Here is a 12518-nt window from a genome sequence, read left to right as displayed (position 1 = left end):
TAAGCTCCCATTTTGAGTTCGACACTTTTTGTCTGGGTTTTTCACATATTGAGAGAGAGAATCATTTTCTAAAGCATCATGGACATAGAACGACCCATCCCATAGAGGGGAACCTACAGACCCATCTGTAGATATCCTTCACCAAGTACTATTAATAAATTACTTATTCATTCAAAAGTCTTTCCAATTGGGTTATTACATTGGATATTTTATATTGTTGCTTTTTCTTCTAGATTGTAGCTACTTTTATTGTAGGTTTTCTATTTGTGTTATAAGTCTAGATTGGTAGCAACCATAAACTTGTTGTTAGGGTCACTTGTCACCAAGTGACTTAAGTTAACTATTTTTGGTACACCTTCCAATAATTTTCACACTAACAGGTGGTGACTCCTCTTGTGTAATAACAGCATTCTTGGGTGACTAAAGTTTTAGAAAATTTCAGGGTTTTCTACAACTATTTTTAGTCTGTCAATTTCTATTTATAGTATTAAACCGTATTTTGTCAAACTTTTGGATTTTGGTGGTTTTCTGGTCTTTTGTGTAGGTCACAGGTACCTGCTGAGTAGGAGACAGAAAAATATGTGCAAAATCTGTCGACCGAGAGTCTCGGGAGGAGAAAGCACTTTTCAGCGCCATAAGTGAGTTGTAGAGTGCACATTTTGGCTAGAAATCTGTGTTTTCCTTAGTTTCAAGTTAGTACCTGCATTTTGGAACTTTTCTAGAAAATTTTCAAGTTTTTTACAGAATTGTCCAGAGTGTTGTCTGTGGACTAGTTTGGGTAAGTCTATTCCTACTTTTAGTCTCCCTTAGGCCTGGATCCACTTTATTTGTATCTTTGAGGAATGAAAAATCCCCCTAGGGTTTAGAGTACACCTCCACATTATTAGGAAAAGATTTGTTGAGTGAGGAGTCTAGTGTTTTCAACATTTTCAGCGATTGATTTCTAGATATGTTGGATAGATTTATTTTCCCTTTTTTCCCTTTAGAGTTTGGGTTTTCCTTTTCCCCCTTAGGATACCGTTAAGCATATTAGGTCTTAGAGCTTCACACCTATCATTTGCAGTAGTTTTCACCTCTAATTTTTGTTGTTTGTGTGCATCATTTACAACATGTTAGAGCCTTTAGATCCCACTCCCTCTCTTCCATAGCTTCTTAGTAGCCCTTGTTGGTGGGGTTTTGTGTGCTTGATTGGCTATTTATTTTTATGTCATTTTTAGATTTATTTATAATATTTCAGTATTTTACTTTCAGCAACACATGGCATCATGAAACATGCTTAATTAACTTATGCACTTGGCACATTATTTTCACACACGTACACCTTAAGCGAACATGAGTTTGGTTAACACTGCCAAGCAAAGACGTGAAACACTATACCTTGATAAATCAACACACATAGATTAAGCCCTCTTGGGCATTAGGGCCAAACAATATTTGTAATGTAGGTGTAGGGTTGATGGGATAGGCTTCCAATAACACCCATCGGTCACTTTCATTGACACATAGAAGTTGACATATTAGGGAGCTTAAAATCCTTCGCCATCCCAGGGTCAAAGTTGGAGTGCGTTAGAAACCTGATTTAGAAAGGATTAGGCTAGGCCATCGTGTCAGCAATTCTCCCTGGGGCTAATCAACCCGTGGCAGGGAATTCCATGCAGTGGCTGACTACCAAGAAGCTCAAGACTTGACCAAACCCGTGGGATGAAGGTAACTGTAGTGACCAATATTAGGAAAACACCCTATAGGACTGGGTGAGGGAAGAAGTTGGTTCTCTACCCTACCTTTCTCTAGACAACTCTGCTTGTGGGGATCGAAATCCGTTAAGTAAGAAGTCCTTTAGAAGGCCATCTGAAATAGTAGATCTATGATTGTTTGAGGATTCAGATCACCTATAAGCTAGAGGTATTTTTCTTTGATGCGACTTGTTTTCTTGTATTAGAGTAACATCATTCAAATAATTAGTTTACACTTGGCACTACTGCACTAGTGTTTGTGTTTTGTTTGTTTCTCTTTTATTCCTATCATCACCCTTTAGCCTAGACATTGTTTCCCCTCCTAGGCATTTGTCACGTTGAATTCGAGATCTTCACCCTCAGTTCCCATTAGGGTATATTACTCCTCCCCATCAAGTTCGAGTACATAATCCCAATCCTCCATCGAGTCATCATTCTGATTTTCATTTTGATTCTATTGATTCATCTAGTTCATCCTCTGATTTTGCATCTTCTCAACTCCATATTGCCACCATGTTAGGCACCAATGTGGGTTTGGGAACCTAGGGTGATAACCTTGGTGCTAAACGGGTACCCCCATCAGTGGAACCCCCACCGATGTTTTCACTCCTAGTCCATTGCTTCCTTTTATGGCTGGTTTAGGTCTCCCATATTTTAGCCATGTTATTAATGATCCTCTTCTCCACGATCCTACATGGTCAACTATGCCTACTAAACTCTCTTAAGACATCCCAAAGTTTGAAGTAAATCTTACAGAAGATCCAACTAATCATGTTCAAACAATATTGCCAGAACTTGATGAGGAAGGAAAAATTATATTGGAACCAGAAGTAGTCATAGAAACAAGAACTCAAAAGTTACGAAATCGATCAATTTAGGAGTATCTTATCAAGTGGAAGAACTTATCTGCTGAAGATTCCACATGGGAGGATGAGAATTTTATACCGAAGCATCCATAACTACTGAAGCGTTGAGGACAACACTTTTTTGAAGGAGAGGGGCATGTTGGGTCCCTATAATACTAGTGATTACCCCATTACTATTGTAGTTGTATCTCTTATTAATATTTTTGTGACCCTATTGTCCCCATATTGTTATTACTGTGCCCCATAGAATCCCTCTATTGTTATTTTTGTGGCTTTATATTATTATTGTTAGGTTGGATGGGTTATATTGTGACTCCTTATACTCCTATATATAGAAAGGAGGTTTTGTCATTTGAATCATCCAAGAAATTTTCATTTGTGTAATGTAAAGGAGGTTGCCCCCTCGAAGAGGCTGAATTCTAAGGCATTGATCTCTCTTTTCTATCTTTTTGTGAGCTGGTTTCATAACACCTTCCATCTGTGTTGTTCATCAAATTCCATTACTCAAGACTCCATCCATCTTCATTTGTTTCAATGCACGTTCACTTGAGGTGTTACTAAGTGGTATGTTGACCAGCACAGAGCAACGGATTCCACTTTAGCAACTATTGCCATAGTATTTCTTACATATTTCTAATTACCTCTTTGTTATGATACTCGTACTAAACTTTTGACTTATGCCATCAAACTTCTGCCACTCACATTTTTGGCCATGTTCAGGAATGGTGTAGAAGGAGCAGCATCTATAGAGATCCTGACTTCGAAGACCAAGTCTATATGGATTGATTCCTTAGGTCATTGTTGGCCCCCATTTCTAAATATGTTGTGTCACACTTCCCCTAGTCTAAGGAAGAGGAACTCTAGATAGCTCTAAAATTTGATTTGATCTACACCCAGTAAGGTCTTGTTTACACTATCATCCCTGATCTGCCTCAGCCTAATGCTGCTAATGCACTAGGGGCATCTCATACCACAGATGGCATAGTTGTAACAATATCACATGATCAACCATATTCTCCACCTTAGATGAGCTATGCTCCACCTCAGGGAGGTACCAGTTCCACTTACAATTATCCCTCCTCCAATCCTACTTGGGTGAAACTTATCTAGGTTCCAGCATGCCATATCCATATACACATCTATACCAATAGATGTTAGGGCTAGTTGTTGCACCACCTGTTTATCCCAATGTTTCCCCCTATCCTTATTATTAGTATGAATTTACTAGTGCTCCATCCCCTCTAGTACCATTTCCCTAGCCCCCGATCCCTGCGTCCCCTCTGCCACAACAACCACCTCCTCCAAAAAGACAAGTGTATGCTCAGTAGAGCGGACACAATCATCCTAACCCAAAGTAAAGGAAAAATGGGAAGGGTAATAGGAACTAGCAGTATCAAGGTAATCAAGGCAATCAGGTGCCTTAACCCAATGCCCCTTAGGGACCTCATCATAATCCTGAATCCCAACAATAGGTTGTTTTGAGTAGTGGAGAAGTTATGTTATTATCATTTATTTTGTCATCTTTTCTTTAAAAATCATAACCTCTTTGCATCATGAACTAGGTAGATAATAAGAAATTATGATAAAATCTATGGGATTTGTATGTAACACAAAATAACTAATAATTGACCTTTTCTTATGCAGGAAAAGGAGAAAACGGAAGATTGCCATCCCAAAGGAAAAGACAGGACAAAGTTAACTCCTGTCCCTTTGACAGGGAACAACATGCAAACAAGGCGATCCAAGTTGGAGCATATCAGCCAGGAAAGGGAAAAGGAGATACCAAATCGGCACAAGAGAACAAGAAGATAACTAAGAATTAATAGTCTGGTGAATCCCTCAGGATCCTTTGATCCTAAGGGATTGATATCTTAACGATTTTTTGTACCATTGCTATCTCTGCTTGGCTGTTATAAGAAGGGGTAGCACTGCTAGCCCGGGGGACGAACTGTTGTTGTTTATGTAATTCTCCTTTGTATTTGGAACTTTGATCATCGAATCTCGTTGAAGAGCGATCCACTATAACTCTGTTTTCATGTTTTAATATAAATCTGGTTGCCATTCCATCTTTGATTCTGGAGTAATCTCAAGTGGTGTGTCCCTGGAGGCTAAGGGCCCAGCCCTGGTGGAACACTTACTCATTTACCATTATTTCTAAATCATGTGTGGTTTTCATTATTAGCTCTATTCAGTAATCTAATGTTTTTTGCTATTTTACATAACTGTTCTGTTATACCTTGTTTACGCTCAACTAAGTAATGTTATTCTCTATAACAGGAATGTTGTGTTGTTCATTCTAACTTGATAACGCATTGTTGTTCCTTTAACCATTGATATAACGTTGCTATTCCTTACAGATTGCCATTGCTGCTCAATTACAGAGTAACCGTGTTGTACATTCATAAATAGGTATTACTTTATTTATCTATGGTTTACACTTAACCGCGATTGTTGTTCAACTGGCATTGCTATTCCATTACGAATCACAATTGTTATTCTTTATAGCTATGATTTATACTTGTTGTATCAAAGTCAGATTACTGCTCTTTTCAATATTAAGCGTTCTGTGTGTGATATTCGTTTTGGTTTATTGTACATTTATAGTTGATTCAAGTTGTTGTTCTATATTTCATCTCTGTTAGTTGCCGTTCTATTTCTGTTTGTTGTCCGATTTATCTTTAGAGTAAAGATAGTTACCTAATTCCTGTAGGATACAGTTGCTGCATTCATTTTCGTAGATTAAGGTTTTGATGTTCAATCTTGTTCATAAGAATATTTTTTGTTCCATTTCTTGTCATTTGTATTATCATTGCTTTGGTGTGCAGAATGATCTGAGACTATAGTGAGCATTGACATATGTTGTCTAGTTCCCAGATTGATGATCTTTTCCTTAATTGTCTTTTAATTACATCAGTTTATAGAGGGATGAGTTACCATTACTGTACCCTTGACTGATAAATTGCTATAGTTTTCTGAGTGCATGATTTGAGTTTCAAGGTTCTTTTCTGTAAGATCTTATTTCAAGCATCCATTTACTCTTTTATTTAGAGCACTATACTACTAGCATTACTCTGAAAAATGACCGCCTCAAGTTGAGTACACTCTTTGAGATAACAAATCATTCCAGGATTGATAAGTTAATGTAGGGTAAATAGAGGTGAAACAAACCCTTTTTACTACTCGACATTTTGGCGCCGTTTCCAGGGAAGAGTGTAGCCATTTGTTTCTTTTCCAGAGTGATGTAAGAACCTGCTAGGAGAGAAATGGGTTTTAAAAATGGAAGGTAAGAACCTGCATATGGAGCATGTAATAGCCCTACTCCCCTGCCCGCTTTCCTGTAGATTTGTCATTGTTCTTTGAGTAGAAATTAGCATTTGATTTGTGTGCATGACTAAGAAGAAAAAGCCTGAAAAGAATCTTAAACCACTACCCAAGTCAGAAAAAGCTAAGGGGCCGATGACCCTTGGCCGATCGACCTTTATAGACGAAATCCTTAAGAATGCAGAATCTCAGCCTTCAGTAGGACCTAGAAAAGTTGCTTCTAGACAACCTACTAGTTCCCTTTAGGCCACAAGATCACCATCTGTAGCCTTTGTTGAGGTGCATAGTCAAAAACTAAAGAACAAGATTTTCAAGAAATTGAGAATTCTAGCCGAAAATCATTGCAAGAAGGGAACCTTAGCAACCTCTATGAAGGGAGAGGAGAAACAGGAGAAACTGAAGAACCAAGATCTCCTCTTGGGATAATTCAGCCATTAAGTAGCCCAGATAAGGGAAGTGTTGTAAAAATAATTTATAATGAAGTTGAAGAACCTCAAGAACCAGAATCCCCCTAGACATTAGGCACTCTCATCATCCAAAATAAAGGAAGTGTTTTTAAGGCCATTCCTATTAATGCCATTCACCCTCGACAGCCTAGGAATACCCTCCTAGATATTCGAGAAGGTTATTGGCATATATTTCACCAAATGGCCCAGAACCAGCGAAACACCCAAACCTCTACATTGCAATACCCCATTGTGGATACTGCAGCTAATGCACCTATGAAAGCAATTCCTCTCCAGCATATCCCTACATTCCATGGCCTTACATCAGAAGATCTGGATGCATTCTTATTTGAATTTGATGTGCTGTGTAGAGGATATGACTATACCACTGATCCCCAGAAACTGAAATTATTTCCCTCTACATTAAAAGGGGCTGCTTTAAGATGGTTTATGGGATTGGGTGGTGGTGTTATAAACAATTGGGATCAAATGAAAGATGCTTTTCTAAAGAAATATTAGGACTATTGCAGGTCTAGAGAATTAAAAGATGAAATATTTCAGATGGTAGCTAGACTGAATGAAACATTAGAAGAGTATGTTGAATGTTTCCAGTATAATCTTCAAAGATCTCCTTATGCATCATTACCCTTACCTGATAATGTATTAAAAACAACATTAATTAGGGGAATGAAGGAACAATGGATTGAAACACTAAATATTATGGGAAAAGGAGATATTTATCAAGAAAATTTTGCTGACATTATTGATTTATGTATCAGGAGCTCGAGAGGTAGCACAAGACTAAAACCAGCGGAACATGACAGGTTTACAAGAGACAACAAGATCTCTGCAGAGGGAGTAACTCACGCAGAAATTGGAAATTTACTAGAAAATTTTAAGACTGGCATATTGGGGACACTGACAACACAACTTGATATTATGCAAGCCAAACAAAAGCAAGCAAAGGCAGAACAGAATTTGGCAATCTTCTGTCCCAGATGCAAAAAGAAACACAGCCACAAGGAGTGTCCATTAGATGCAATCCAAGTTTGTGCCATTTGTACAAAAGACCACTCTATAGAGAGTTGTCCCTCACTTCCTGGATTGAAAGCAGTATACAAGGAAGCGGAAGAAGAGCCAGAACCAGTGTACCTACTCAATCAGCGCTGTTAGTGGCAACCGTGACAATTAGGTATGTTCCCAAATCCAGCTCTTCTTTTCAGCCTCTGCAATATCATGCTCAACAATATAATACAATGTGGCAAAATCAACCTCCCTTCTCAAATTGGTCACAACAACCATTTCCTTCATCATCACCATGGCCAAACCAAGCAAGTGAACCCAGTTGGCGAAATTTTCCCTATACTCCACCATATTGACAAAACAATGTATATACAGCACAATGGTCCCCTCCTACTTCATAGAGTCAAGCCTCGCAGACAAACTGGCAAAGACCGATGAATCAACCAGTAGGAACCATTCCGCTCCCTCAACCTACACTGCCAGCATCACAACAAAACCTCAGTCTAACTTAAGACCACAACTCCTGGCCCAACCCAACCCTAATCCAAATAATATATTGGTCCAATCTATCCAAATAATTGAAACACTAGAACCAGAAACCGATCTAAAGGAGTGTAATGATCTTCAATTAAGATCTAGGCGCATTATAGAAACAAAGGGAAATAAAATTGCTCAAGATGAAAATCAGTTACCTATAGAACAACCACCACAAGAAGAGGATGTGACCAGAAAATAAATTCATGATCAAGCAACCACATCTTCTCTCCCATTCCCAAAACAATTAATTATACCTCGACCTATACAACATCCTGATTTTGACATTCTGGGAGAACTGTAAAATCTGTACATAAAAATCCCACTCCTCCAAGCCATCTAAGACATCCCAATATATGTAAATACCATCAAAGAGCTATGTATAAAAAAAACAAGGAGGAAAATAACAAATAACCCAACAGTCCAAGTATTTGGTACCTTATCCGATCTATTATCAGGAAAAGAAACACATGTTAAATATGAAGACCCAGGAAATCCAATAGTAATAGTACAAATCAAACAAGTGTCACAATAATAAGAACTAACAAACATCCTGTATCATACCTCACCGAAAATATTAGATCTCCATTAACCATAGAAGATGCCCTCGATTTCAAATATCAAACAAAAGATGACGCCATTAACAATTTTATTAGCCAAGCTAAATCCAGACCCCACATACAATGTCACATGATAGAAGAAACATTTGATAATGAATTAGAAGAAGATCCTCTTAAAGATACACACGATCAAACAATACCTACTACCTCTATCTCAAATAGAAAAACTCTAGAAATTGAGCCAGGAAAGACTTTAAACATTAATGCCAACCTGACTTCTGAGTAAGAAGAGAAGCTGATCCAACTACTGAGGAAATACAAAGAAGAATTTGCATGGGATTACCCTAACATGAAAGGAATCGATCCCTAGTTATGTACACACCACATTTACATAGAGAAGGATGCAAGACCCATTTGCCAACTACAAAGGAGACTTAACCCTCATCTAAAATACATTGTAAAAGCTAAACTTCAAAAACTTTTAGATGTGAACTTCATCTACCCTATCTCCGATAGTAAATGGGTCTCTCCACTTGTTGTGGTGCCAAAGAAGAATGGAAAATGGAGGATTTGTGTAGATTACAGAGAACTAAATAAAGCAACACAAAAGATCACTTTCCCCTTCCATTCATTGACCAAGTATTAGATACTTTAGCAGGAAATAAATTCTTTTCTTTCTTAGATGGCTTCAGTGGATACAATCAAATTTAGATTGCCCCTGAAGACCAAGACAAAACTACTTTTACTTGTCCTTGGAAAATCCATTGCAAGAGGATGAATTGGCCCAAATTCTGGCCAATATGGGCGAATATGCCCAACCTCTCAGCCCACTAAACCTCCACATTGAAGAAGAACCAAAGGAGCATTCTGCTCATGACAAAAATGCATCCGAAGAATTTTGTGATGAGGAAGAAGAAGAAGAGAATCACTCCACTCATGATGAAAGTATATCTGGAGAGAAAAGTGATGAAGATAAAGAAGAGGAATGATCTATTCCCAGTTGTTGTTGGGAAAAGTATCCAATACGGAATGACCCTATCCCACTCTAAGGGTGATAGTACCTCAGCAACAATCAAAGCAAAGCTATTTGAGATTACTTCTTTATGAGATGTAAAAGAGGGGAGAAAGAGATCCACTAACCGATGTCTTTCGCTAATGATTGATCCAATCTTCTCTCTTTGCTGCTTGCTCCCAGCTCCTTGCTCTTTCACTGTCCCAGCTACAACAAGATCCTGCAAAATGGCAAGAGAGGGAAACTACAAGAAGCATACATTCATAATTGATTCAAGGATTAGAATAAATCAAATACACAAGTATAGCAACACATCATTGAGACACATGTATATAGAAGAACCTCAAATGCTTTATTAATGGAAGAAGTAAAGTTTAGGAAGTGATACAACCATAAGAGGCTCAATCCAGCATCACCTCCCAGTAGAAAGAAATCTCCTCTTCACCTCCTTCAAAGCAAATCACCCAATAGTTCTATACTCAAACCAACAACACTTCCTTACATTCACAAGATTCCAGCCTCCCTAGACCTCATGAGAGAGCTCTATATATAGGAGTTTTGGAGAAAGGATGAGTCAGCTTGAAGCTGGCATGAAGCTGACTAGTGTCCTCTCTCACTTCAGTTATTCTTCAGTTCTTGAGTCCACTTGGAGGTTCTTGCTACCACTTGGAGATCTAGACCCTCTTACTCATCACCAATCGAATTCCTTGATCCAAGTGTCATTTTGGAAGCTTCCTGGGCATTGACACCTTGAGGAATGACTGTGCCACATGTCCCAACTCGCCCAGCGCAGGTAGCCTTCTTTGCAGTTGACATTCAACGCAGGTAGACAGTGGAGCAGTTGACATTCAGCGCAGATGCTCAGTGGAGAAGTTGACATGATCCAGAATTGCCTTGTTTTTGAGTGTTTTCAGGTGGAGAACTGATATTCAGTGCTGTGGTTTGCTGACCTTGTTCCTCTAGGGGTAGGAACAACATGTTTAGGGACTTTGGATCCCTTAGATTATGGACATTTCATGCTTCATGCTGTAAGGCACAAAAATGTCTATAACAGTTGCCCCCTAAAGTATGAGGCCGTTTATCGGGTGAAATGATTTATCAGGAGGATCCGAAGTTCATTCAATCGCTGAGAGGTGACCTGTAATAAAATACAATACAATACATTATTTTTCGTTCTGCTTTCATGATCTAGCTGAGGCGGGCATTCCCATGCTCAGCTTTATAAATTCATTTTGGTACAAAGAACAGACGATCGTCTGAAGGTAGACTGATAATTCTCTGCTGAAATTACCATCCTTTGAGTAGGATGATCATCTGCTGCAATGATGTACATATCAAATGTCTTTATATTTCTTGAATATATATCGCAGCCCGGATGGATGAAACTAGATTTGGGGTCTTCAAACTCGTTCGATCTTCACTCTAAGTACAAGTCGATCCATGTGAGAATTGCGCTGAAGTCGAACATGGAAAGACATCGCTTGATTACCGGTCAATAATGTAAACCGTTAACAAGCGCGAGAGGAATCACCGATAATGATAATGACCCTCAAGGTACTGCAGTACAATTCACGTGGTGTGAATAAAGGACTTGGCATCGAACACCATGCAAAATCTTCTGGTCGAAGGTCATTGATGTATACCTGTCGCCGGAAGTGAGAAACTTGCCATTGAGGCATGCAAGCTTCAAAGTACTGAGGGGGTTGTTCCTAGATCAACTCCTTGGATAATGAGCTGATGTCGACAAGGAGTGATCTGTCAAAGGAGGGCGTTAATGAATCCCACATCAGTGACACGGAACGGAGCTAATGATTTTAATGGAGGTGAAAACAGTTTGTGACATATGATTCAGGGTGGCGATCATGGGTGGATGAAGGATAATGTATGGCAGTGGATGGGACATGGTTGACTCTTTCTGAACAACATCTCTTGAACATATAATGACACTGATGTGATGGATCGGTAGCATTACCCCAAATGTGGATGGTTTGGCGAGACCATGGTGATGAGACCGGTGAATGAAACAACCCAACCCGATGTGATACGGAGGAAAAGTGTCATGTTCAAGAGCGACTTGCTACCATTACAGCAGGTTCTACAGTCATTTTGACCAGTACCTCTTTATTTTTGTCAAGCTTGAGGAGGATAACATATGCTTGTTCTATTGCCCTTCGGGCAAGCCCATCGCTATGTTTTTACGACCAGTACCTCTTTATCATTTTAACAAGTCTCAAGGAAAACTCGGTCCTTTTCATTTTTAGAGTGTCTAAAAAGATACATAAAGATAGTCTCTTCTGGTCCTTTTAAAACAAGCTGGAAGGTCCCAAAACTCGGCCAAACTTTTCATATTTTACGAGTCAGTTGAAAAGAGCTCAAAGAAGACTCGTCTTTTGAGGAACGAGTGATAAACAGGGATAGCAGCAGATTCCAGGTACAGGATGGAATTTTCCAATCACGGCAGTGTTACAAGGATGGCTAGGTGAAATCACTCTTCGCAGTTGTTCCTCAAAATGGGTAAACAATCATATGGAGGTGAACGATCGGCCAAATGAAAGTGAAGGTGGTAGGTGCACATTCGACCAAGGCTTTTGTGGCTGATAAATTTACGATCACAGAGGTTATTTACCGGTACTGGGTTCATTTTTTTTAAAGAGCTCGAATGCGCCAAAACACTGCTCAATCTTATGTTTATTTTTTAACGAGCATGAACTATGTGCTAAAACTGCTCGGATCTCGCTTTTCTATTTTTTAACGAGCATAAATTCCGCGGTAAAACTGCTCGATATACCAGTCATAAGATAAGAAATGTCCCCTGTGAGATCTCTATTTTTTAAGGAGTTTCATCTTCACTAAGCTTTACTCCATATCCTTTCTTTATGCAAGTTTGGAAACGGCTAACCCAAAAAACAGATAAATAACCGCTCTTAGCTTGCACTCCAAAAGGTTTGCATGCCCCCAGGTATAAAATACAATTTCAAGGCTGCCCCTACTTATCCGTCAAAACATTTGTTTTAAAGGGTGAG

Source organism: Pinus tabuliformis, chromosome 8, assembly GCF_031772625.1.
Source record: "Pinus tabuliformis cultivar Carrire ecotype Pingquan chromosome 8, CPIR1, whole genome shotgun sequence".
In the NCBI taxonomy this organism is placed as follows: Eukaryota; Viridiplantae; Streptophyta; class Pinopsida; order Pinales; family Pinaceae; genus Pinus; species Pinus tabuliformis.
This window is presented reverse-complemented; position numbering follows the sequence as displayed.